Here is a 27,979-nt window from a genome sequence, read left to right on the forward strand (position 1 = left end):
AATTGAGATCCTTCTGCTTGAATAAGTGCTGGAGGCTACGATGATCGGTAAACACCTCACAAGACACACCATAGAGATAATGACTCCAAATCTTCAACGCGTGAACAATGGCAGCCAACTCCAAATCATGAATAGGGTTGTTCTTCTCATGGGGCTTCAACTAACGAGAAGCATAAGCAATCACTCTACCTACCTGCATCAACACACACCCGATGCCGACCCGAGAAGAATCATAATATACTGTATAAGAACTTGAAGCTGATGACAAAACTAACATTGGAGCTATAGTCAAGGCAGTCTTGAGCTTCTAAAAGCTCGCCTCACACTCATCCGACCACCTGAAAGTAGCACCCTTTTGAGTCAATTTGGTCAAGGGTGATGCAATGGATGAAAATCCTTGAACGAACCGATGGTAATAACCCCCCAATCTAAGGAAGCTATGAATCTCTGTGGCTGAGGATGGCCTGGGCCAACTCTGGACCTCCTCTATCATCTTCGGATCAACCTGAATACCCTAACTAGACATTATGTGCCCAAGTGCGCAACTATACCGAGCCAAAACTCATACTTGGAGAACTTAGCATAAAGCTTCTCCTCTCTCAACCGCTGCAATACTACTCTCAAATGCTCAGCGTGCTCCTCCTTACTACGCGAGTACAGCCGATATCATCAATGAAAACAATAACAAATGAGTCGAGATAAGGCCGAAACACGTTGTTCATCAAATGCATGAATGTTGATGGGTCATTGATCAACCCAAAACACATCACAAGGAACTTATAATGACCATATCGGGTCCTGAAAGCTGCCTTAAGAATGTCTGAGTCCCTGATTTTCAACTGGTGATACCCTGACATGAGATCAATCTTGGAGAACACTCTCGCTCCCTGAAGTTGGTCAAATAAATCATCAATACGAGGCAAAGGATACTTGTTCTTGATTGTGACTTTGTTCAACTGCCTATAATCAATGCACATCCTAATCGTGTCATCCTTCTTCTTCACAAATGGAATAGGTACACCCCAAGGCGACACACACAGGCGCCCTTATCAAGGAGTTCCTGAAGCTGCTCCTTCAACTTCTTTAGTTTTGCTAGTGCCATACGATATGCTGGAATAGAAATGGGCTGAGTGACCAGCACTAAATCAATACCGAAGTCAATATCCTTGTCCGGCGGCATGCCCGACAGGTCTGCAGGAAACATATCCGAAAAATCCCTCACTACTGAAACTGAATCAATGGAAGGAGTCTCTGCACTGACATCCCTCACCAAGGCCAAATAAAAAAGAAAAATTTTCCCAACCATCCACTGGGATTTCAAGAATGAAATCACCCTATTAGGAACATAATCCATCGAACCTCATCACTCAATCTGTGGCACCCCTGGCATAGCCAATGTCACTATCTTAGCATGTCAATCAAAAATAGCATGACACAGAGACAACCAATCCATGCCCAATATCACATCAAAATCAACCATACCTTAATAAAAGGTCTAGTCGGGTCTCCAAACCCCCAATAGTCACCATGCATGGCCGATATATGCGGTCCACAACAATAGTATCGCCCACCGAAGTATATACACGAATAGATGAAACAAGAGACTCGTGGAGCATATCCAAATAATGAGCAGAATATGATGACACATATGAAAAAGTGGAACCAGAATCAAATAATACAGAGGCATCCCTGTGACAAACTGAGACAACACCTGTGATCACAACATCTGAAGCGATAGCATTTGGTCTGGGTGGGAGCACCTAGAAACGGGCCTGACCACCACCTGATCGACCTCCCCCTCTAGGGCGACCCCTAGTTGATTGTCTTCCACCCTTAGCTGATTGGGTGGGTGTTGAAGTTGATGGATGACTCCTCTGCTGAGGCGGACCCCATGATGACAAGGACACTGCCTCCACATATACCCTAACTCTCCACACTCATAACAACCCCCTGGTGCTGGTGACGGGGACTGAAGGGAACCCCTAGCACCGGGATGACTGGTAGAAGAACCTGGCATGGAAGAGCCCTGAACTGATGGAGCACGAGACGAACCCTGGTCTAGGAGGGCACTAAGTGATTAATGGCCCTGATAAGAACTGTGAGAACCATGGCTCGATGATGCACCATGGTGAACGGGGCGAGCTGACTGAGCATGTCTACATGGACAGACTCTGCCATGCTGAAACTGACCCCCATGAGGAGCACCCCCAAAACTACCAGATCCACGAGGCCTATTGGCCTCCCTCTCTACTCGCTCCTGATGGCAAATTGCATCTATGTACCGAGCAATGTCAACAACCTCCTCAAAAGAAGCACCAGATACCCTCTCTCTGGTTATAAGAATCCATAATTGATACAAAAGGTCATTCACGAACCTCCTGATCCTCTCCCTATCTATGGGAACCAACCAGATAGCATAATGGTCTAACTCAGAGAACCCCATCTCATAATGCGTCATGGTTATATCATCCTAACGCAACTGCTCGAACTGTCTGTGCAGCTCCTCTCTGTGAGACTACGGCACATACTTCTCCAGAAAGAGAACGGAGAACTGCTGCAGGTAAGGGGGCATTGCACCAGCAGGTCTATGCCTATAATGAGCCTCCCACCAAGGAAAGGTAGCTCTACAAAACTAAAAAGTAGTGAACGATACCCCACTGGTCTCCATAATACCCGCCATGTGAAGAATCCTCTGACAGTTGTCCAAGAAACCCTATGCATCCTCGCCCTCTGTACCATTGAAAGCCTGAGGCTCAAGTCTACCAAATCTCTCCAATCTATGTTGCTCGTCATCAGGTATGACTGGTACCACATAATCCTGAGTAGGTGCAACTGACTGGGATGGTGGTGCCTTCGGTGTCTACAGTCCCTGAAAAACCTGCTCGGGTGTACGGGCGGCGAGAGTTTGAGTGCCTCCCTCGGCCTGGGAAGTAGCTGATGTAGTAAAAATAGCAACTGCCTGAGCAAGACTGGTGCACACGGTTAAGATCTGAGCTAAGGTCTCCTGAAGACCTGGAATAACAATAGGCACAACCGGTGCCTGAGCTGGTCCTGCTAGAGTGTCCACAACTGGGACCTGATCATGAATTGGGGCGGCTGGTGGATCTGCAGGTACTGCCCCAGCTGCTGTGCAGGCTACACCCTTGACCCTACCATGGCCTCGGCCGTGGCCCCAACTGGTGGTACGGACCCTTAGGGGCTATTCCTTGGTCTTGTTGAGTAAGTTTTGTGTAAGAGAAATTCAAATGTTATAACTCTAGTACGTCAGGAACCATCAGAAAAAGAAAGACTATCCTAGAATAAATTGTATAACTTGGATAAAGTATTCCCCTTGGGTCTCGTTCTCAATGAGACTTGTTTATAGGGAATTAAGATAGGGAATACTTTCCTATGTAAAAAGGATATGCTGAGCAATAGGTTCTATGGGAGGCAGCTCAAAGTCCAAACTTGTAGTAGTTTCTTTATAAACCCGTACAAGCATTTCTACTTTGGATATGATTATTTCTTTTAGCGTATCTATAGTTAATTGATTGAGCTTATTCCCCATATTAATGGAATTCATATTTCTGACTTTTCCAGCCCTAAAAACCACAAGAAGAGCGCTAGACAGGGTTAACCCTAGAGATGTGATGTATTCTGAAATTAGCAAGTCCATTGCTTTGATTCATTTTCTTTTCTTTTTCTGCTCCCTCAGGAAAAGACTTGTCGGAAATCGTCGGTGATTGGTTCGGAAATACATGGGACTTTTTGGGTGTAAAAGTGTTTATCTTACGATATTTCGAGTTGGATGAAAAGAGTAAAGTTACAATATCATATATGTTGTTCGAAACTATCTTACTTTGAAAGGGGAAGTCGGCGCCAACAATCGAAAATATATTGGGTAAGTCATGTGGCACATCAAATCTTTCAAGAGAAAGAAAGTGCCCTTCATAAAGGAAGAAGAAGCATAGAAATCAAATTCCCCGGGTGCGTCTGCGCTCAGTCTATGTCTGACGGCCCATTACCAAAATCTTAATCTAGTTTCATAGGGTAGCTTTCTTTCTAGTCTGACGGCCTCTTTTTTGTCTAATCATTATACTTGTAGCAAGAAAGGGGCTTTGGAAAGATAGTTCGCCAGGTCTGTTTATTTGTATACATTGGCAAGAGAAGCCTAGGTACCCACTCACCGGAGTGAGGTTTGAAGATGCTCGAGCGAAGCGAGAGGAAGGAACAAAGCAAATAGACCGTAAGGGGGAGCATCTTACTCCCTCTAATATTTATCTTTGTTTTTTGCTTGATTATACAGCTGTTGATTGAGTCTTTCTGTTGTAGAAGCGATATAAAGGGGTTTCCGTCTAAGTCTTCGAGTCCTCGATTTGGTCCTCTCTTGGAAGTGGGAAGTGAGGGGGCGAGCTCCGTGCGCGAGCAATTCCGTCTTGCGTTGGAAAAACCTCTACTCTACCCCTATGTTCATATGCCCCTATGTCCGTGCAAGCAGTGGCCCCTTGGCTCTAAGCCTGATAGTGGTATTAGTGTAAGGAAGCAAGCAACCTAAATATGGCACATGTCCCAAGGCCCCACTCAGATGACTGGTTTTGAGGCAGGCATCTCAATCTCGATAGCTGACTAGTAGACTGACTTTAAGGGTCAATGAACTCACTAACTTCCTCTTGGGAAGACCGGACTTTCTAGCTTCTCTTGCCTAACTTAACAGGCTTCTTTTGGCCCTCTTTCAGAATTTCTCTTGTTTATCTCAGGATTGAATAGTGGTAACTTGCTCCTTAAAGCTTGAAGTTATGTTAGTAGATTATTTTGCTTTTCTTCGGTAACCGTAGGCCTTGCTTTCATTGATGTTAAGAGTGGGAATATGGATAAATTCTGTAATGTAAGCTTTTGGCTTGAGCTCTTGGAGTTGCTTGTTGGGAGTCTTCTCTTTCCCATGCTTGCCTTTGTTAGCGATGAACCATCTCAAAAGCACTAGAATCCGGATCTGTCTTATTGATCGCTTTTAGACTTTGTACTATTAAGTGGCAAGGTACGGTTGGACATGCCCGCGAAAGCATATGATAATGTAGAGTAGGCTTAGAGATTAACATCTTAAGTTTTTTTTCTTAATATTCAATTTCTTGCTCTTCTGTACTTCACTTTTGTTAAGTCTCATCGGTCTTCTGGAAATCTCAGGCATATAGTCGATTCTTTGACTGGCTTTGGTCGAGCAACCGCTACATTTCTTGAATGGCTACTACCTACATAACCCCTCTCCCTCTTTTCAAGGAAGTGAGTCTCAGACCCTATGTAGTTCTCGGTTCTTTTTTTAACAGTTCCTGACATGTGCTTTTGTGTCTCTTCACTCCAATCCTGAAGTAGTCTGTGAGCCCATTTTAACGTGGACCCTCCGCTATATAATAGAAAGAAAGTGGTGTAGATATCCATCCACTAAGTACCATCACCAGCTATGATTAAGCTCTATCTAAGGCCTCGAAATGGAACATCCATAAAGAACGACTTTTTCTCTCTCATAAGTTGCTTATAGATGAAGGAGCTGCTTGGACTTTCCCCCAATAAGAAGTCTAATTTTTGCTGTAAAACGTTTATTCTATACTCCCTGCCCACAGGCGGTAGTATGTAGTCCCGAATGAGTCTCATTCGATGGCTAGTCTAAAAGGCATCGGGGTCCAGTTCGTCCATTCTATTTAGAATGTTATTCTTTAGATTTACAATTAGGTCTATTTCATGATTGGAAATCGATAAATTCTTCTTCCCCAAGCGGTGCACAAGTAACCTCTACTAGATGACACCTCTCACAGAGTCCATATCCGATTTTAGAAGGACTACCTCCACTGCATTAGGGGCACATTTTGGGGGTTTGGTTGGGTGAACTCTTCGTCATTTGAATAACTACTATTATCTGTAAATAGGCCTACACCGAAAGATGGCCAACCGGGGCCTCCACTACTACCCCCCAGGTTTCCTTCAGATCCAGACACCCCCTGCCCTGATGCATGAAGAAAATGAGCGACAGCCCTTTGAAGTTCATCCATAAAGAAGTATCCAAGCGATACTCCTACTTTTAGTAGAATTAGATAAATGAAAAAGCATGTATATATGTACACCTTGGATGAGATTTTCTTTAAGAGGGGAAATTGTCGCAACATTCTTTGCTTCCAAAAAAGAAGAAAAATCAAAAAAAGACTTGTAAATCAACAACTATAACCAACACTATCGCCACAAACACGGAGCCGAAAAAGAGCAAAAAGGATATTCATGATATTAGGTAAGATTTTTCTTCATTCGCTCTGCTCGTAGAGCGGTATACCGAAAAAAAGAAGCCACTACCTTAAGCAATTCTGCTTATTCTTATTCTATCTTAGAAGAAGTGGAACTTTTCCTTTCATTTCTTGATCGCTCGCTTCTTTTCGCTTTCATACGGAAGGTTCCCCTGCTTCTTGAGCAACTAGTTCGAGTGCAGGAGAATTGGGACCCTGCGATGGTCGAACCTGAGAGGGCAAAGGTAGGGTATCGGGACCCTGCGGGATCCCCTTGTCTCCCGCTCAAACTTTCTTGTAAAGGACCCAAGAAAGGCATTACAGCTTCCAAGAATTATTGCATTGTTTATCTTATATATTCGATTAATCCTCTTCTTCCAGTTTTATTGATCCAAGAACCCGGTCCTATAGCGCTATCGGTCGTTAACAAATGCATTTTTCATTTTTCTCGATCTTGTACCTTAGTACATTGAACACCAACTCAATCTCGACGAAAAAAAGGAAAAGCAAGTACATCCTTAATGGCCTCTATTCTTGACGTGAACGGACGCTTTGTCATTAGAGTTCAAAATTATGAAAAAGCTTTTTTTTCTCCTCTCTTCAATAAGCTGTCCAACTACAATGTGTTAAGCATAGTGACCTCAATCCAAACTCTCTATTCCACATCTTTCTATATATAGATATAGCAATTTCGTCATCCTTTTTGTTTGTTTTGGAGGTTGATGTAAAGAGAAGAACTACAAGAAAGCAAAAGCCTAGTACTGGAAAAGCCAATCAATCTCTAGGAAGCTTTTCAACTAAGTTGACATGGAAGAACTGCTGCGACCCAGAGGCACTCTCCGCCGCCATTACAATGGGAATGCATCTGCCCTAATAGAAATGAGAGGCCTTATGTCTTCACTTGTTGCTTTCTTTGCTGCTTTCGGGGTATTTGGAAATAGATTTAGAAGTTAAAAAGTAATATTTTTTGATCTTATTTTCCCTCTTTACTAGGTTATAGGGCAAGATCCCTTATCTACTGGATGTGGGAACCTTATACAAAAATTCTTTCTATCAAATGCTTCCTTCAATACTGGAACTAGACCTTTACGGTCTTAGGCTGACCAGCATTGTATTGATCTAGTTCCAGGTGTTGTCCTTTCTTTCCTCATTGCCACCTTACCTGCCCAATAAGGGCACTCTTGACTCTATACTCATTACTCTATTTTCTTCCGAACCCGAACAGCAGTAGTTCGATTCCTAGAAGTATAGAATATTGAGATTGTTAGAGCTCCATACTTTTCGCGAACAAAAGAGCCTAGTAGCGAGAGAGGCAAGAGGTTTGTATGTCTATTTCAACTTGCTCGCTAGAGTCTGGGGCAGAAAAACCATTCCGTTTTCCCAATGAAAGATAAAGTACAAGTTTTAAGGTACTATACCAAAGGGAAGCTATCACGACGTTATCAACCCCTTTTTCTTCACCCTTAGGCATAAGCCTAATCTCTCTTCACAGCACCGGGAAGAAAAGAAATACGACAACAACTAAGTCAGAAAAAATTGATTCTTAAATTTACCCTCCTTCAGCTAGTACAGGAACAAAAAATAAGATGTTGCTTAAAACTTCCCAGCAGTAAAATCTCAGGATGCTTGCAACTCAACGATATTAATCTCCTCAAGCCATAAGGCATAGGGCCGTGTATTTGAATAGAAACATCAATCTTTCATCTAAAGCGGCAACTCTGTCCTCGACTTCCTCCCGGGTAAGATAAAGAACAGCCAGATACTGGAATTGGAGTAGAATCAATTAGTGTTGGATGATCAGCCTAGTTTTTTTTTTTTTGCTTCTACATCTCATGACGGGAGTGCTAGGCCCATAAAATGTATTCTTTAGTCAAGCAATGAGAAAGATTTACCAATTTCTTTAGATGCTATTTCATATTTATATGCCCTCTAACTTGAACTTCTTGACTTCCTAGGATTTCCACTGCCTAACTAGACTTCTCATTCATCAGAAGTCAGGGCTTAGAGTTATCATGAGTTAACTCTGGCTTATCTACTAAAGGCTGTAACTTTGAACTCAACTCTAAAGAAAAGGAAGTGACTTCATGGTTGGAATATCAGAGCGGATGAGGGCATAGAATCTATGAGTGATTGAATTGAATCCCTTGGGACTTGGAACTGAATCTTAATCTGCAGGAATTAAGACTGGTTTTTAGCTTTCCTACCTTATCTTACCTTATCTGAAGTTGGACGGGATTCCTAAGTCAAATGACTGATCTCCGGACTCTTTACGGCTCTCAATCTCAATACTAGCTGGGGTTCAAACAGCCTTGACTCCGAAGGATAAGATTCTCTAGCCTATTTTCCTAGTGTAGAATATAGGGCATTTGAATAGAATCCCTACCTTTGATTACCCAGATGGGATTGCAACTACGTCATATAAAGATAAATCCCCGAAAACAGAGGAATCCTCGGCTCTTCCAAACTCTCTCACTAAGGGATTCTATTCTAACAAGCCTACTTATACGTTCTATCTGAGCCTAGCTTTCAACGCCAACTCATTCTCAGGGACAGGATAACAAGAAAGGATGGGAAAGAATAAAGAGTGCTTGCAAGTCGGAGAGCAGAGAATACTTAGATGAGCTGAATCAATCGCTTGCCAAATCACCAGTCGTTGAAGATGAGCTAACTCTCATATCGCTAGTTCATCTCGATAGAACGGAAGTGATTAACATGGAAAGTGAACCAGTCAAGCAAGTGAAATGATCCGTAAGGGGTGGTTAGACTTTTCTTTATTATCATAAACTTCACTGATCTACTACCATTGCAAAGCTTATATTCCCTCTAAGATACTTTCAGCCCCTCTCTATAAAAAAGTCATTTCCTCTTTTCATTTATTTATTATAATGAAAAAATAGGAAAGGTCTGCTTCAGCCCTGGCCGATCACTACTATTCCTGTGAACATCAACTGGATCTTTTGCTGTATCAGTTTGGCCTTCAACTTGCTTTAATGGACAGTTATCATCCCTAAGGCCATATTTGCCTTTGCCACAATTAAAAGAGATCATATGAAGGCTCTCATACTCAATTTTCCACATAGTGTGATTTAAACTTAGATAAAATAAAAGAAGCATAGTAAGATCAACTTCTGCACACAATAAAATAGAACGATCGCCCTCAACATTAGAGCTAGTATCATCAATCTTGAGCACCTTTCCAATTTATTTCACTTTAGCCGCCGAGCATGATTTCCGTTTTTTTTCTTTTTGGTGGCCCTTAAAGTTTGATTTTTCTCCTTTATTTGGTCATCAAAGACATACTCTGCAAGCCTATTTCCCATGTCATGTCAGCATTAAATAAATTATTATCCAATTGGGTTTTTTAGTCCCATCCAACAAGAGAGGTAAAGCCTTTCTGTTCAAATGAGACGCACTCCCATTGTCTCGCTAAGGTCAGCAGTAGGACATAGAGTAGGGATTGAATAGTCTAGGAAGGCGGACTTATATTCCCCGATTATGAGTTGATGACGTTTTCACTACTCAAACTTGAAAAAGTCTTTTACACCTTCGGGAAAATGTACCGGAAGACCCAACTTTCACTTAAAATTGTAGTTTGGATGAGCAGAGTTAGGCTCGATTTTGCTTCATACTGAAAAATAGGTGAATAGTTGATAGCAGACGGGGTCAAGCTAAAGGCCGAGCTTGAATTGGATTTTCCAGTTGGAAATCCGTTAGAAAAGTTGTACCTTGACAAGCCTCACGATACTTCTGGAAGCCATGATTGCAGGGACGAAGAGATTCCCAAGACCATAACTATAGACTCATTCTGCACCATCCCATAGAAAAACAAAAGGCATGTAACTTCTTTGACTAGTATAGTATCGGGAACATGCCTAGAAGAGGATTTTAGAATTCCAGAGGCGCGCAAACAAAGCCATGCTTACTTCATCTTGACTTCATGCTTATACACCTGTTGGACTATCTATCCTTCCTTGCTTTTGATTAGAGGGATTATATCATCCAAGAGCTTAAACGAAGAGGCCAATACTTCAAGGAACGAACTTGTAGGCCTTATCTTATACCTTACCTAAACTAAAAAAAGCTAACGAGAATGTCGATTCCATGCCTTAAGGCTGACTGACGCTTCCCTCTTTCTTGGTCTCCATTACCCTTTTCCCGAAAATGCTTTTTCATCACTCTAAGTTCATCAAGTGGAATAGTTAATTATGTTTAACAATCTTCAGTAGCTTTAAGGTAAAAATTCCATTTGCATGATCCAAGGCCTTCCCTGCAAAAGGCTGTTGGAAGTCTCGTTCTCGATCACAGAGCAAATTACTTCTGTCTTAAGATTTGCAATCTGGCACTTGAGGTGAATCTTGCCTATAGCTTTCTGAGACTCAGCGTTGTACCCTGGGTCTTAATATTGTTCAGATTCCTGGTGGGAATCTTGAGCTTCCTTACCATTTTTGGGGTATAAGATTTATTACTGACCCCAGATCTACTTGCACTTGTCGGAGTTTTACTTCACCAATATATCCTGAAAGGTACAGTGGACGATTATGGTAAAGGTCCCCTAGAAACAAATAAGTCTTCTTGAGAAAATGTGAGGTATGGCTCCCCCACCTTCATCTTTCTCTTGTATGCCTCGGTTCTCTTCTTGAGGTACATCATTCACCTCTATCTAGTATACATAAGGTGCATACTTATCAGCTTCTGATAGAGCCTTCACACTTGTCGTATGTCAAGTGACAACCTCAACAAGGTATTTCTAGATGGTACATTAGCTAGTTGTTCTAATAAATCATAATCGAAAGGCTCATCTAAGCCAGGCAATACTTTTCTCTTTAGACTGAGTAGGGTCGGTGTCTCTCTATTCAGAATCAGACTTTGAAGCCAAGATGGATATGGCATACTTACCATGTTAGAGGACTGTACAAGTGACATAGGCAAGCAATCTGCAAGTATCATAGGGGTTCTTGTAGTGCCCCCAGACTGAGGAACCGTACAAGATTTTTCGACCAAAGGACAAGTCTATTCCTGCTTAATTTTTGGTTCCCGATTCAATCTTCACCTTTCCTATATGAAGAAAGAGAGTGAAAGCAAATATATCAGTGCAATAGGTACAGAGGTACGAGAAATAGTCTTTGTTCAGTTTGAGCAAATGCAATGCGACATCCAAGCAAGATCTGTGTAGACATCACTAAAAAGACAAGAATCCACATATATGGGGGAACACGTCAAAAGCCCATATTATGGAAGTAGCATAGGCTTATGAGGGAAAGAAAAAAAATAGGGGGTGCTCCTATGAGTGCAATCGACATTATATAGTAGCTTGCGGGACTAAATTTGTGGCCAGAAGTGTTCAGGAACAAACAACTGAAGCATATTGTTCTACAAAGATACCCGAGCATTAAGGGCTCCTATGAGGACATACAAGTTCTCAAACTAATGGAAGCAGGAACCCTAATAGAAAGAAAGGGTATGAAAGTATATGGAAGAAAAGGGATGGTCGGAGGAGTACAAATTCGAGGAAATAAAAGAAAAGTATGTGGCAATTGATTGGATAGCGGCTCAATTCCTAGGGTAGCGACCCATAAAAATGAAGGAGCTTTTCATAATAGGCGAGCCCAGTACCCAAAAATCCTTGCCTTTTCATTTACTCTCAAAAGTAGTAAAGATCTATTATGCGAAATCTATAAAGAATGACTTCACGGGGATACACAATTACCACAACATATGGCTCTTCGATGAGTTTCACTAGCCACAACAGGAGAGTAGTGGGTATGCTTCCTACACTGAGACAGGACCGCCCATGTCAATACATTATTAAAAGTACTTGATGGGCAGGAAGTCCGACTGGATTCAAAGTATGGAAGACTTTTTACGAAGAAAAAGAATGTTCCAGTTGTTATGATAGCGAATGAACTACCAGAGTGTGTTGCTGTGAATGGGCCTTTCCATGAGAGATTCATGGTCTTACACTTTTGTGAAAGGGTAAATGATCTCCAAGAAGAGAGAGTGGTAGCCACTTTATGGGGCTGCATATAATGAAGAATGGAGAGAATGAACCTAGAGAAAGGAAGTAATCCCCAAGTGAAGATGAAATTCAATGATGATGTCCTTAGGATAAAATATAAAAAAGGAAGTGAGGACAGAACATATCATCGTGCAGAAACCTGGATCTCAGGAGAACAGATGCTTGTGCAGGAAGGCGCGAGAAGGCTCATCATAAAAAAATAAGTAAGAAAAGGTTGAAAGAGGACTGGGGAGCCTCTCTAAGTCTCTGATCTCACAGATGGTTAGGCTGCAATTCCTTTGCTTATGAAGAAGCTTAGCTAGTTCTCCTTCCTCAAACATTCTGTTTGCCTGCCCATGCTTCAAGATTGAAATTTTCACCAGAAATCTCTGTAAAAAAAAAGAACGTTGTAATGAGATTGCATTGGTCCAATATAATCCTCCTAACAGGCAGCCAAAGATGGGCGAGGATCAATTAGTTAGCTAACGAAGTTGATGTTGAAGTAGAAAGAAGGCTAATAAATAGGAACGGAGTTGGGAAATTCTAACTCTTAACTTGCTCCTACGACTTCCTTTTCATTTGGTAGGGCATGCCAACGAGATCTCATGAGAGTTTTGAATCAGTAAGCTCATAATCTAGGGTTCAATTAGCGCCAACTTCAAGGGAGGGAATTCACTCCAAAGCAAATTTTGTTCGCTCTGCTCCTCTTGATTCTGTTGTTCTAGATAAAATGATGAGAGCCTTTCAAGGTATCCAGTTAGACCCCGAGTAAAAGAGATCTATCCATTTTAGCCACCCTTTCCATTACTGATCTAGTTGCTCTTGCTATCTAACCCGCCACTTTATTATATGATCTTTTATTGACTTCAAAAAGTTAATTTTTTTCTTTTTCTCGGGTTGACTTCATACATTCTATTACTTATAGAAATAGTCATGCCAATCTTCTCGGTAAAGAAGAACTCTTTCGCACGAACTTAAGAGAGCCTGGTTCCACAAGAGTCTTATCACGAGCCTTTACTTGATGAAAGGTGCCTGTAAGATGCGATATATTGACAAGGCGAGGAGAAAGCAGCCTAATGGGAATAGCTCCAAACCAAAACAGCCCTCCATCTCACATATAGAAATGGTTGACATGCATACCTATTCATGATATCAAATAGGAATGATCATTATCAAGGGATACAGATATGCCATGCTAGGATGAGCTAGGCTTTCAACAGCATAAGCCACCTCTTAAGCGGCTTCCCTCTAGTGCCTTTGACTATTGCTACGGTCATCAACCACAACATTGAATTGAGACTTTCCACCTTGCTTTGGACTTGAATGGATCTACTTCTCCTCTACCAGATCGATCTTCATTAAGAGGGTCAACCCAAGCTATTGCTCTACCTCCTCTTCTTATGTTATGGTAGATTTTCCGTATTGGATTTCTTACTCCAAAAAAAATAGACTAATCTTAAATAATGCACACATGTGAAAAGGCTTACCCCGCAGGATAACTCTTCCAATCCAACTCTATTGAAGGTGAAAAAAAGTTAGGGACTACGACTTGCTTAGTGCAGGGTTGCTTGTCGTGATTGGTTGGACACTCTCTTCATCTAAGGTCTTAGCTTGGTCACTCTATTAAGCTTTCCCAGCAAGTCTATTGAATGGGGTACGAAAGATTGTTATTCAAAGCATCGGTAAAAGTTCTGTCTTCTAGGGAGTAGTCAAGATAAGATGACTCTCATCTTTCCTTTTATGGAGCCGGATATGAGCTTATCGCCTATTGATATTACTCTAAAAGAGTCAATAGGAGTTGACACATCAATAGCAACAGACACAGAGGAAGAAATCCTTGCTCTTCAAGCTAAGATGTTGACTTTGCCATGGAAAGAGTAATGAAAGGAAAGCCTTGACCTTCCCTTGTTCTACACTTCGAACTCGGAGATTGAAGAAGATCTTTCTATGCAGTGACATAGGCAAGATCTTTATATGTTTATAGATACCCAAGAGACTGAGTCATTGGGGAGAGAGAAAGAAGGCATTACTCCCAGAAAATGTGCAACCAACCTTTCCTTCTTGCTTCTTCCTTGAGAAGAGAATTTAGGGGCTCTGTTTCCGCATCCGTTCCATATTAGTATTCATTGTTAAGATCTCTCGGTAGAACCGAATGGTAACTGAATCATTCCAATAGTTCCGAACAAGTCCTGCATGGGCTCTTTGTTAAATGAGTTTGCATTCCTCAATCCAATCTTTAAACTTCCGACATCTAGAATAACTCGTTAGAGCACCCCTCCTTTAACCATTTGTGCTCCCAACCCAACAATTTTCCTTTCTTTCGAAATAGCATTGCCAAAAGTTGAATCAAAGGCTTGACAGGAAAGCTTCTTTTAGCCCTATAGTTTTTCTTCGTCCAATTTTTTTCCAAATCAAATGATTCAAGACCTGAACTGAATGAGACTCTACAAACAAAGCTTTCTAACTCGGCCTTGAGAATCTTGTATCCTTTGGATTCTTGGGAACTAACGAGCCAGGATAGCCTATACTGAGGGAGAGAAATTCATACCCTTCCAATTTCTGGGGCTTGCGTTGCTCTGATGTTATAGCCCTTGCCCCCACTCCAGCTTGCTCTCTCATCCCTCCCACCTTTGCCTATACCTAGGATTCCTATTTGGTTCCAATGTAGTTTTATAGATCTTTATGGGAATCTTCGTCAGATCGATCATGCAATTACAGCCAATTAAGCAGAGATCGATTGGCCTACTAGAGTGCTGACATTAGAAGACTGATATCCACAGCACCAACAAAGCTGGACGTCATACCATCAAAAGTTCGGGATGATGTGATCCAAGTCAACCTAGAGGCAAACAGTTCCTTGAGTTTGTCCATCGAGTTTGTAGCATGCTTGCAAAGGGTGGAAAGCGGACAGATGACATCGAATTGGATGTGAACAAATTCCTAAAATCCACTCTTAGAGTTCGAGAATCTAAGTGCTGGCAAGTCAGCCAACAAACCAAGGGGCAAAGAAAGGGTATAAAGTAAGTTCCGTGCCTATAGTCATTCCTCTCTCTAGTAGCAATACAGTCTCTAGTCGATGGTACTATTTAAATGAGAATGCCATGTCAACCAGCGCACTTGACCACTACGATCAATCCGATAAACCAACGCATCCTGGCCAACCGACTAACCATTGAGAATGGAACAAATAGGGGAGATTGAATTCTTCTCTTGTCTTTCAACCCTTGCTCTTGCCTTGGATTCGCCTTCCACCTTATTAAGCTTTGGAATTCCACCTTTACTAACCCGTGGGATGGGACTGACCTTTTTTTTAGTTTGTAATTGGACTTCCTGAAACAAAGTAACCCTGGCATGAGAACCCTCTAGATTAGGGAGATCCAAATAAGATCTTGTTGCATATGTGTAGGAAACCACCCCATGTGGTGTGAGAAAAGCCCACTTGACTTCGAAATGCCAATCTCCCTTAGCTTAGCCCTTTACAACATTTTTCCGCCTTCTCATTGCCATTTATCGGATAAGACAATGTCACCTAAATCAACAAAAAAGAGGAAGGCATTTCTCATTGTTGGCTAGCATGGGCTCCACACTAGATTTATCTAAGATGGCAAGAATTCTTTAGTAAAGGCATGGCTTAAGCCAACTCGGTATGGGAGGTTTTTCAACTACTATTATAGCTTGTACAACCTTGAGGAATCGAGACTAGTGTAATAAGTTACTAGCCTAGTGTTACTCCTTCACAAAAGACTTGCTAGAATAGCTACCACCTTTTCTCTTGACTTTCCTTTGCCAAATAAATGCCATGAATGAAGCTCTCGGATTACGTACAAATCAACTAAATAAGCCAAACCAAAGGCTTTTTTCAAAAGCATTAGTAGACGCAGAAAGAGATCCTATTCCCTAAGGCTTTTGTTATCGCTTTAAAATTCCCTATTTCCCATAGGAAGCCCATCTTCAAAGCTACTTTCTCAACAAGCTCTAGCTCTAGGACTTTGTAAAAACTCTCTTCTTTATCATACGGTACGAGGCATCCAAATCTGCATACCCATCCCGTTATGAACCCGATGAGACATCTGTCTCAGTCGAACCAAACTCTCGAACTCGTCCAAAAGTTGAGGATGCAACTTACGATTTAATTGGTTAAAAAAGGTTTAGCCATAAATATTCCAGTTAAAGAGAGTTCTAACGCGGGGGGCGATGGCATATAATTACCTTAAAAGGGGGTGCCCTCCCCGAGACTTCCCCAGTCATAGTTTTATGCTTGATAGACTAACTAATTACTAAATAGAATTGTTGATCAGCCATCAATCATTCCTTATGATTCTAGGGGTTTAGGATATGAAGAGGGCTAAGCTCAACTCAAAGATGCTAAATAAGCGCATTTATTAGAATTTCAATGAGCATTGAATGAGTTGTTAGTTCAGGTCTTTTTGTTTGAGAGATCTCGTTCCAACAGTTTTCCATAAAGGCTCTCTTTTATTTTCAGTATGGAACCTTGGTTCAGGACCAAAGGACAGGATATGGTCCCATTGAATTATACCTACCTGGTAAACCCCGCCATAACAATCATTTTCTACCTCTCGAACACATGGATGCCAAGCTCCTTTTCTTTAAGATTTTAGGACTCCTAGTTTTAACTTCAATCTTGGAGAAAGGTAAGTGGTCTAGGATCGGGCTATTGGATTGAGCAAGGTTAGGAAGGGAGGCAAGGCGAAAGGCATGCACTAGGTACCGCTGAAATGAATAGCTAACATAGTTATCCCGATGATTTTGCCCGAAGAGTTTAGGGCAGAGTCTGATTATGCTCCTCCAATAGTTCATGTCAAATGTTGTACTTCACAAAAGGTAGAAAATAAATAGAACCAAATCCTGATACTAGGGTGCCACTCTCCAGAAAAAAAAAGAGGTGGCTCATGCCGGTGCAAGAAGCAATAAAAGAAAAGTCTGATTTCTGATCCAAAACCAGTTTTTTGAATGAAGTTAGAAAGAAATTCTATTGCTCCGGAAGGAAGGCGGTAGGTGGGCTTATATAAGAAATATAGGAATTTCTTCTCTATATCAATCCTTCGATAAAGCAAGAGACGACTATAGAAAAACTGACATTTTCATTTACCGGAAGAAAGGTCATCAAACTGAGCGTCTGAATAAAAGGACTCAGTCCCCATGAACGGCCTAATGTCCGTAAGGTACATTATTAAAGCTTAGGGGCAGGCTTACGGATCAATAGCCCCTAAGGGTCCAAACAGCTCCGATACCAACTTGTCATGACCCAAATCTACCCTGTCGTGATGGCCCTTAACGTGGAACTAGGCATGCCGACTCTTTTACCAAAGCAACTTGATAATCCAAAATGAAGATATCTTTAAGCTATTAATTAATAAAACTTCATAATATAAGTCTGAATGACAAAGTGCAGAAAGAAAAGCCCGACATCGGGGTGTCACAAGTCATGAGCATCTACTAAAAACTGTCTAAAAATGCTAAGACTAATACAATCTGGAAATCAACTAATAATATCTATAGGAATATAGGAGGGAGAAGAGCAAGGTTGCGATTGCCATGCAACTACCTTTCCAACTCCAAAATATCCACGACGGATGAAAGATCAATGCTCGCTAGCACATCCAGCAACCCCTGGATCTGCACAAAAGGTGTAGGGAGTAATGAGAGTACGCCAACTCAGTAAGTAATAAAGGTAAATAAAGACTGAGCAGTAGGAAGCACATAAAATCCACATCGTGAAATATTAGTAAGTACAACATGCTTTCAAATTAGTATATGAGTCAAATCATCTCGTTTAAAATCCAGTTTTCGGTAAAAATCATTTGAAGATGTTTTTCAACAGCTTCGACAGAGGCTCAATGCAATTTAGAATAACAGTGATGAAAATCATAAACATCCCCTCGGGCAAACATCACTTGTATACAACCCATCGGGTAACATGAATCATAAACCGCCCCTCGGACATAACATCACTCAGAATCAGCCCCTCGGGCAAATCTCACAATCACTCATAAACAGCCCATCGAGCACAACATGAATCAATAACAGCCCCTCGGGAAAAACATTATATCACTCACTCAGGGTACCCACACTCACTAGGGGTGTGCAGACTCCATAGGGGCTCCTACAGCCCAAGCGTTATAACAAGCCACCTCGTGGCATAAATCAGTCAGTCCCCCAGTCTGTCATACTCATAAATCAGTGACAACATGCTGCAGCGCACAACCCAATCCCATAATATCCTCACAAAATAGGCCATCGGCCTCACTCAGTCACAATCTCTCTAGCCACTCGGGCTATCAGTAAAAATAGGGTGCTCAGCCCAAAATATCATTTTTTATGCATCAAAATGGGGTAATAAAGACTGAGTTATGAAATCAGTAAACACAACATGACTGAGTATGGATCTTAAATCAAAATAGTAAGAGGTTAATAAGACAAGGCCCCTAAGGGTCCAAACATCTTTGGCACGCGGCCCAAATATGACATTTCAGCTCAATTTATAGCAATTCTTTTTAAAACGCATAAGTATCATATAGTTTTCAATCAAATACGCAACTTAATAGTTGCTATGGGACAGACCAAGTCACATTCCCCAACGGTGCACGCCCACATGCCCGTCACTTGGAATGTGCGTCACCTCAAAGTAGTAAAACGATGTGCAATCCGGGGTTTCATACCCTCAAGACAAGATTTACAATCATTACTTACCTCAAACCTGTCAAATCCCTACTCTACGATGCCCTTGCCTCTGGAATTGGCCTACAAATGTCCTGAATCTAACCAAAAGCAATACAATGTAATCAATATAGGCTAAGGGACCAACTCCCTATGAAAAATTATCAATTTAGACAAAAAACCCAAAATTCACCCAAACCTAGCCCCCAGGCCCATATCTCGAAATCCGACAAAAATTACAAAACTAGAAACTCCTTTCACTCAAGGGTTTATACATACCAAAATCATCGAAATCCGACATCAAATGGTCCCTCAAATCCCCAAATCAAACTCTCCAATTTCAAGCTCCAATCCCCTCAATTTTATCCCTAGTTTCTACTAATTTCATGCTTAAACAACTGAAAATTACCATAATCAAGAGTATAAAGCTTAAGTAACTTACCTCAATGTAAACCCCATTGATTCACTCTTCAAAACCCTCCAAAAAGCTCCAAGTCCGAATAAAAATGGTGGAAATAACTCAAATTTTGCGAAGGGACCAATTTATACCTTCTGCCCAGGCATTTCTGCACCTGCGACCCTTTTCTCGCACCTGCGCAACCGCTTCTGCTATCCAAACAATCGCGCATGCGGGCCCGCAGATGCTTCAAACTCACTGCATCTGCGGTTCTTCTCTTGGCCCTCAAATTCTACATCTGTGGCTTCCCCGCTGCATCTGCGACATCGCACCTGCAGTCCCAGACGCGCAGGTGCAGAAACATCAGAAGCAACAACTTCAGCTGCACAATCCATTTCCAAATCCTTCGTTAACCATCCGAATTCATCCCGAGTCCCTCGGGACCTCAACCAAAAATACCAACAAGTCACATATCAACATTCAAACTTAGTCTAACCTTTGGAATACTCAAAACAACATCAAAACACCGAATCACCCTCGGATTTAAGCCTAAGAACTCCTAAACTTTCGAATTTCGCAAAACGATGCCAAAACCTACCGAACCCCGTTCGAATGACATGAAATTTTGCACGCACATCAAAAATGACACTACAAACCTATTCATACTTCCAAAATTCCATTCCGACCTCGATATCAAAACTTCCACTGCCGGCCGAGAAACACCAAATTTCTAATTTCGCCAATTCAAGCTTAAATCTACCACGGACCTCCAAATCACATTCCAGACACGCTCCCAGGTCCAAAATTACCTAACAGAGCTAAACGAATCATCAAAAATCATATCCGAGATTGTTTACACTTAAGTTAACATCCGGTTGACTTTTTCAACTTACACTTCTAAATAGGAGAGTAAGTGTCTCATTCCACACCGATACCACTTCAGACCCAAACCAACTAACATGATACGATGAAATACAGCTGAGGAACAGATACAGAATTAGAAATGGGGGAAACGGGGCTATAATTCACGAAACGACCGACTAGGTCGTTACAATGAATTTGCTTCAACATCTCCAAGAATTGCTTGTACTGCTCATCTTTCTAATACTTGGCCAATCTCTGTGGGAATGGTGCTGGAGGTCACTTCTTCCCTGTGATTTGATTTTTTTTCTTGCTCAGGCACTGCTTCAACACTCGTTTCATGTGCTACCTCAGTCTCCCTTGCAACCTCTTTTTCTTTGCTGGTGTTCTCTTGTGCATTTTGTACCATCACCTCAGTTAACCATGTTGAATTATCTATCTCAATGGGTACTGGCACCAGTGTTTCAGTAGGATGGCTTTCACGAGCAATTTCTTGCTCTAGATCTAGGTCCCTACCATTTCGTAGGCTCACTGCCATAAGCTATTTCGTGCCCTGATCTTTTGGATTGATTTGTGTGTCTGCAGGTAATGTCCCTTGGGGACAATTATTTAAAGCCATCGAAATTTGTCCTAATTGAACCTCAGTACCTGTTATCGCTAATTCATGTGAGTCTACTCTCTCATAATCTGTGGTTGTTGAGGTTGTTAATAATCTATCTGCTGATTTTGCTGGTTATAACCTTGTTGCCTTTGGTAAGGCACCACTTGACCCTGTGGTCACATGGCTCCAAGATTGTTGTTATTGTTGTACTATTGTTGAGCTGCTCTATATTGTTGATTCTGCTGACCCCAATTCTGACCACCTTGCCTCTATCCCTCATAGTTGGTCACATAGTTCATATTTTCTTAATATTGTTGGTCGTCACCTTCTTCACTCCACGAGCAAACATATGGTTGGTTAATGCATTGTGTACATAAACCCCATTAGTTGCATCAACTATGTGTACCTGCTGCTTCTGGCCTGATTCATCTATCTTTTTGGTAAGGATACTCATTTGTGTCACTAGAGTGGCCATATTTTCAACTATGGAGTTAATTGGGTCTAAAGCCACTGAGTGAACTACAAGAGTGATTGGAGAGCCTCTTGTCATCCATTCTGAATTTTGGGCTATCTTGTCAAGTGGGGTCTTGCTTTCTCTGAACGTTTTGCTAAAAAATGCTCCACCTGCTGAAGCATCAACATTGGCCTTTAAGCTATCTTCCAATCCTATGTAAAACCTCTGCCCCAACATCTGCTCTGGAGTGCCATGATGTGGACACTTAACCAACATACCCTTGAATCTCTCCTATGTTTCTTGTAATGTTTCTATTGGTTTCTGTCTGAAGCTCAATATCTCATCAATTTGTTGAGTAGTCTTATTGGGTGGGTAGAATTTGTTCACAAATTGCTTGACTAATTCCTCCCAAGTAGTGATGGAGTTTATAGGGAGTGAAGCCAAGTCTGAGTTGCTCCTGTCACTGAGAATGGAAACAACAACAGCTTTATTGCTTCCAGTGTCACATTAGGTTGCCTTTGTGTCACGACCCTAAACCACCCCGGTTATGATGGCGCCTATCGAAGTACTAGGCTAGCTGATTCGACATTTATAACATAAACATGTCTTTTTCTTAATTCATTTACTAATCAAATATTTCACAAATCTTTCATTTAAACACTTCAAAACAAGGGGAAACCAATATGCAAAACATCAACCACTGCCCGATCCCGATGTCACTAGTCACGAGCAACTAAAATACAATCTAATATTGTCTAGTAAATACAAAATGAGTCTGATAAAAACAAATACTAATAGATAGAAAGGATAAAGGCAAGGCTGCGGACGCCATGCAGCTACCTTGCTAACTTCGAAATGCTCTGAAGGCAAGGAACAACTCTCACTCGGATGCCCTAGCACCTGGATATGCACACAAGGTGCAGGGAGTAACGCGAGTACGCCAACTTAGTAAGTAATAATTATAAATAAATGCTGACTGTAGTGACGATCATTTAAAAACATATATATCTCATAACATAAAATCTCAGTGGAAATAACAAAGTCAAATCAGTAACTCAATTCCGAACATCTCGTAAAAACTCCAGTTTAAATGAAAGTTGTTTAAAAAAATTAGTTCAATATTTTCAATAGAGGCTCAGTATAAAAGAAGAGTGAAATAGTAATTTCATAAAACAAGCCCCTCGAGCAAAGTATCACTCATATATATAGCCCCTCGGGCAAGTCTATCAGTCACTCGTGACTCAATTGTCATCAATCAGCACTCACACTCAGCACTTCCGCTCAATAGATACCTCAGAATAACCACTGTGACGTACAACCCGATCTATAAATATATAGTCAACTGCGCTCACTGAGGGTGTGCAGACACCGGAAGGGCTCCTACAGCCCAAGAGCTATATCGCTGTGACGTGCAACCAGATCCAACACATCGTTGCAGCGTGCAGCTTGATCCATTTATATATATATATATATATATATATATCGGTGCGACGTGCAGCCCGATCCATAAATATATAATCCTTACCATCATACCCTTGGCCTCTCTCAGTCATCAACCTCACAGCCACTCGGGCATTTCACTGAAATATCAGGGAACTCAGCCCAAACAACTTTCATATATTTAAAGGTAGAGTAATGAAACTGAATCAAACAATAAACAGGTAAAAATCATGACTGAAGATATGCTTTCGAATCAAAACAGTGTGGGGATAATAGAAAAATGCCCCGGAGGGTCCAAACAGTACGGCACAAAGCCCCAAACATGGCATTTAGCCCAAGTTAATAGAATCATTTCTAAAACACATAGATATCATATAGAGCTTATCAACAATATGCAACTCCATAGTTGCTATGGGACGGACCAAGTCACAATCCCTACTGATGCATGCCCACACGCCCGTCACCTAGCATGTGCGTCATCTCATTTATCAAAATAGTACAAAATTCCAAGGTTTCATACCCTCAGCTCTAGATTTACAATCGTCACTTACCTCAAACTGGGCGAAAATCTACTCCGCGATGCCCTTGCATCTCGATCCGGCCTCCAAATGCTCCGAATCTAACTAAAATCAGTATATTATCATCAATACACGCTAAAGAAATGGAACCCACACGAAAATTATCAAAAGACCCAAAATCCCGAATTTGCTCAAACCCGGCCCCCGGGTTGACGTCTCAAAATTTGACAAAAATTGCAAAACTAGAAACTCCTTTCACTCCCGAGTCTATACATACCAAAATCATCAAAATCGGACCCCAAATGGTCCCTCAAATCCCCAATTTAAACTCTCAAATTTCATGCCCTAATCTCCCAATTTCTTCTCTAATTTTCTCACTAATATCATGGTTAAACAATGGAATAATCGCCCTAAAAACAAGATACAAGGTCCAAGTATCTTGTCTCTCTGAAAACACTTGATTCCCTCTTGAAACCACAGCCCCCAAGCTCCAACTCATCCAAAAATGGTGAAGAAATGGCAAAAAAACACGAAGAGGGTCTTTTATACTTTCTGCCCAGCTATTTCCGCATCTACGGACAATATCTCGTACCTACGGGCCGCTTCTGCGCCCAAAAATTTGCACCTGTGAAAATCACTTAAGTCCTCATATGCCGCACCTGCGGGCTCGCAGATATGGTCCAACCCTCTACTCCTGCGACCATTGCCGCTTCCGCAGTCTCTTTTCCTCTTCTGCGGCTCGCACTTGCGATCCCCAATCCGCAGGTGCGGTTATGACAGAAAACAACAGCTTCAGTTGCAACTTCAATTTCTCCAACTCTCCAATAACCCTTCGAAATCATCCCGAGGCCATCGGGGCCTCAACCAAACCTACCAACAAGTCACCTATCACCATTCAAACTTATTCCAACCTTCGGAACACTCGGAACAACATCAAAACACCAAATCACCCTCGGATTCAAGCCTAAGGATCTCCAAACTTTTGAATTTCGCAAATGATGCAAAAAACCTATTAAACATCACCCGAATGACCTGAAATTTTGCACACACATCACAAATGATACAACGGACCTACTTCAATTTCCGGAATTCCATTCTGACCCCGATATCAAGATTTCCACTACCGACCGGAAAACGCCAAATTTCCAAATTTTGCCAATTCAAGCCTAAACCTACCACAGACCTCCAAATTATATTCCAAACACGCTCCTAAGTCCAAAATCTCCTAACGAAGCTATCCGAACCATCAGAATTCCCATCTGATACCTTCTACTCATAAGTCAATATCCAGTTATATTTTCCAACTTAAGCTTCTACATAAGAGACTAAGTGTCTCTTTCCACTCCATGAATACTCTAAACCCGAACCAACCAACACAATACGATGATATACAACTGAACAATACATAAAGAAGTAGAAATGGGAAAAACCGGACTGTAACTCATGAAATGACTGGTCGAGTCGTTACACTTTGTGTGGCACATATCGATAGAAAATTCTTCAGATGCTGTTGAGGATCTTCAATGTATGACCCTAAGAACAGTCCTTTATTCTGCAACAAATGTAGTATGTTGTTTGTGATTTGAAATAATTATGCTTGTATCTGAGGGACTGTAATTGAGGTTGCCAGATTATCGGCAGTGGGTTGTGCCCAGTCATACAATGCTGCTTCTGGCACAAGAGGCACCACACCCTGATTGTTTGGGTCATTCGTATTGTTTCTGTTATTTGGATTTTCTACTTTGTCATCCATGTCTGGTTCGATTTGTTCTGTTGTTTTTTGTAATTCTTGTTTGCACGATTCGGTGCCTTGAAGACATTCTCAGGATCTGATAATGCTACAAACAATTTACCAATTCTTGAGGACTTTCTAGGCATGCACCTATAACACCCAAGACTACAAACATTAGAATTTCAGTGTACTTGGTTTAAATTGAAGAAAATTGACTACGCTAAGCATTTTAGCACTTCTTTTAGCTATAATTAATAACATCGTTAACTCCCCGGGAACGTTGCCAAAATTTGGTCACGCCCAACTATGCCTTATAAAAAAGACAAAGCGGTCATTGCAAATATATTCTGGTTAACAAGTCCGGAGTCGAATCCCATAGGGAATTAACCTATTAAACACAACTATTGGACTCCCACAAATTCATGTATTCAATCTTCAGAAATATTTAAGTAATAAATTAGATGTTTATTAACTAAATATTACGTAATAAAAATGCAATAAATAAGAAGTAACTACAAACGGGTTGTAGACAAGAATTGGAATGATCTAAGGTTCTGATTTCCCCTATTGTCGGAATCTTTTCCGCTATGTTTCTTATAAATTTGCCTAAGTCTTCTCTATCAATCATGAGCACTCTAGTGTTGTAACTCTCTCCCGAGTAATTACAACAATATACTAGACATATTCTCCTGAATTACGCTAGCTAGCCTTAAGTACAGCTCACTTAGGTGGCACCAAGGTTTCGTTATCCCTAATCCCACCTTTAAACCCTTCGTATTGATCCCTCATATACGTTAGGAGTGATATTGTTCAACAGCTACCTAAATATGCACTCTCTCCCGAGTAATACATATTAAATAGGAACAGTTAATTGAGGGACCTTCAATCAACAACAATAAGCATATAGTTGAACAAATAGAGAGAATACAATAGCAAATCTATATTAACGTAACAAGAAAATCATCCTCCAATAGGTTCTGTCAAAATCCTAGATTAGGAGTTTAGCTACTCATACTCATAGTAACAATATCCAAAGTATTTTGCATAAGTGAATTACAAAGTAAGGATTGAGGGATGTAGAAGGCGATGATTCTAACTCCTTAGTAGTGTTCCGTGAGCTATCCTTGCATATGGTTGCAAAAGTCCTTCAAAGTGGCATTTTTAGGTCTATCTATATATTTAGGCAAGACCTAAACGTGTAGGTCAAATCCTAGTCAAGCCGGAAAACAAATTAAGTCTTCAAAACTAGGACTGGACCTGGCCCCAGGCCTGGCGTCGCCAGCCTCAGCCTGGCCTTTGCCTTGCAGCGCCAGCCTAACGCCAGCTTCAGCCTGGCCTTTGGTTGGCCTCGCCAGGCTAAAGCCTGGTTAAGTTGGCCTTTGCCTGGCCTCTACAGGTCTCTCCTTTTCATTGTTCTCGAGCACACTTTCAACATTTAAGTATCTCTTTTGCTCTACTTTTATATCCAATTCACATACACATAAAATAGACTCTATTACACGCAAAGAAAGTGTAATTTATCATTAAAGCATGTAAAATACAAGGCACATAATGTTCTAAACCATGAATTATAGCCACACATCACTAACCAAACATTAGAAAATATTTTCCGGAAAAAGCTTTCTACTCACCAACCAAACAAGAAAAATAAGTGATAAAACCACTCATTTTCCATGAAAATATTTTTGAGAAAAATATTTTTCATGGAAAAATTTTTCCCTCATACCAAACACACCCTAAATCATAAAGATTTTATATGCAATAAATATGACTTGAATTTATCTATCTATACTACTATAAAAGTGGGAACCCTATAACTAAAAGGTCAAATTACTTAAATGTCCTTTTAAATTAACTAAATTTTCTACTCCTTAAAAACATAACGTCAAATCACGTATTCTCAACAAGAAGAATGGCACATCTAATTTCCATTTGACGCATCCCTTCGTCATCACTTATACCACTAGAGACTTATCCAACCTCATTAATATCACTATCAAAAGACATGAGACGAATATGTTCACAGAGATTGCAATTACTTCATGATAAAAGTGCCTCATATATATAGCATTTAATTTCTAGCAGTAGTATTAAAATAAATTCAAAAGAAAATTGATACTTTAATTGCCTTGACATTACCTTATGCTAAGTATAAAAATATAAATTTCACTGTTGCTATTTAATTTGTCCATTGTTTGTGCCTCTAACTCTTTAGCTATGTAAGTTTTAGCCGAGTTAGAGTTGAGTGGGTAGCTGCTATTTCAAATTTGGAATAAAGGTGAAGTTTTGCTGGTGAATTAGAACAAAATTAGGGCTTAGGGTTTTGCTGGTGAAATATCTTCCTCTGATTCTTTGATGAATCTGGAGATTATTAAAAAGGATTGCGTCAATACAGGTTTCATTCTTTATTCCCTATTAATTTTGTTGCAAAATTATGATAGGTAGGTGCTGCGATTTAGTTCGTAGTAGAAAATTTTGGGTCTTTTTTTTGAGGTCTTACATATTCTTGCTTGTCGATGTTTGTTTGTCGAATATATAGTTGTATGCATGATGCTTGTTGTTAGTTTTGGATTTCAGGTCTTTTTATGTTAGATTAATAAAGTGTTCTGTGTTTTTGGCCTTATTCTTTGCTATTTTTACTATTATTTTAGGGTAATGGCAGATAAATATCTGAATTTGAGATTTCATATTGGTGGTATGCTTGTGAATGAGGTAGGGCCGGTTTATGTTGGGGGGAACATTGAATATACCTTTAATATGGATACGGACAAATTTTCTATTCCAGAAATTGTTGATTATGCCAAGGATTTTGGGTTTACCAATGTAGGAAAAATGTATATTGTATCTTCTAAGGATGACAGTTTGGTAGAATTGAAAAATGATAGGGATTTGTTGGTACTTGCTGAGCTGTTAAGTAACAAGGATACAATAGACATTTATGTATGCCATAAGGGAGATAACGTGGTCCAGAATAGCCATGTGACTAGTGAGGTTGTTGAAGAATCTTCCAGTAGGGTTGTTGAAAGTTTTAATGAACCGTTAGGTTCCCAAATTGAAA

At 40.8% G+C, this 27,979-nt stretch overlaps 1 non-coding gene across 1 annotated transcript; it reads left to right on the forward strand.

Annotated features, from left to right (window-relative positions):
* The first annotated feature begins 21,478 nt into the window (after positions 1–21,478).
* On the forward strand, positions 21,479–21,585 carry LOC142163737 (small nucleolar RNA R71). The gene has a single exon (XR_012694667.1). It is a non-coding gene; the product is annotated as a small nucleolar RNA R71 (small nucleolar RNA).
* Positions 21,586–27,979: the final 6,394 nt, after the last annotated feature.

The sequence above is a fragment of the Nicotiana tabacum genome, chromosome 8 (genome assembly GCF_000715075.1).
Source record: "Nicotiana tabacum cultivar K326 chromosome 8, ASM71507v2, whole genome shotgun sequence".
NCBI lineage: Eukaryota > Viridiplantae > Streptophyta > Magnoliopsida > Solanales > Solanaceae > Nicotiana > Nicotiana tabacum.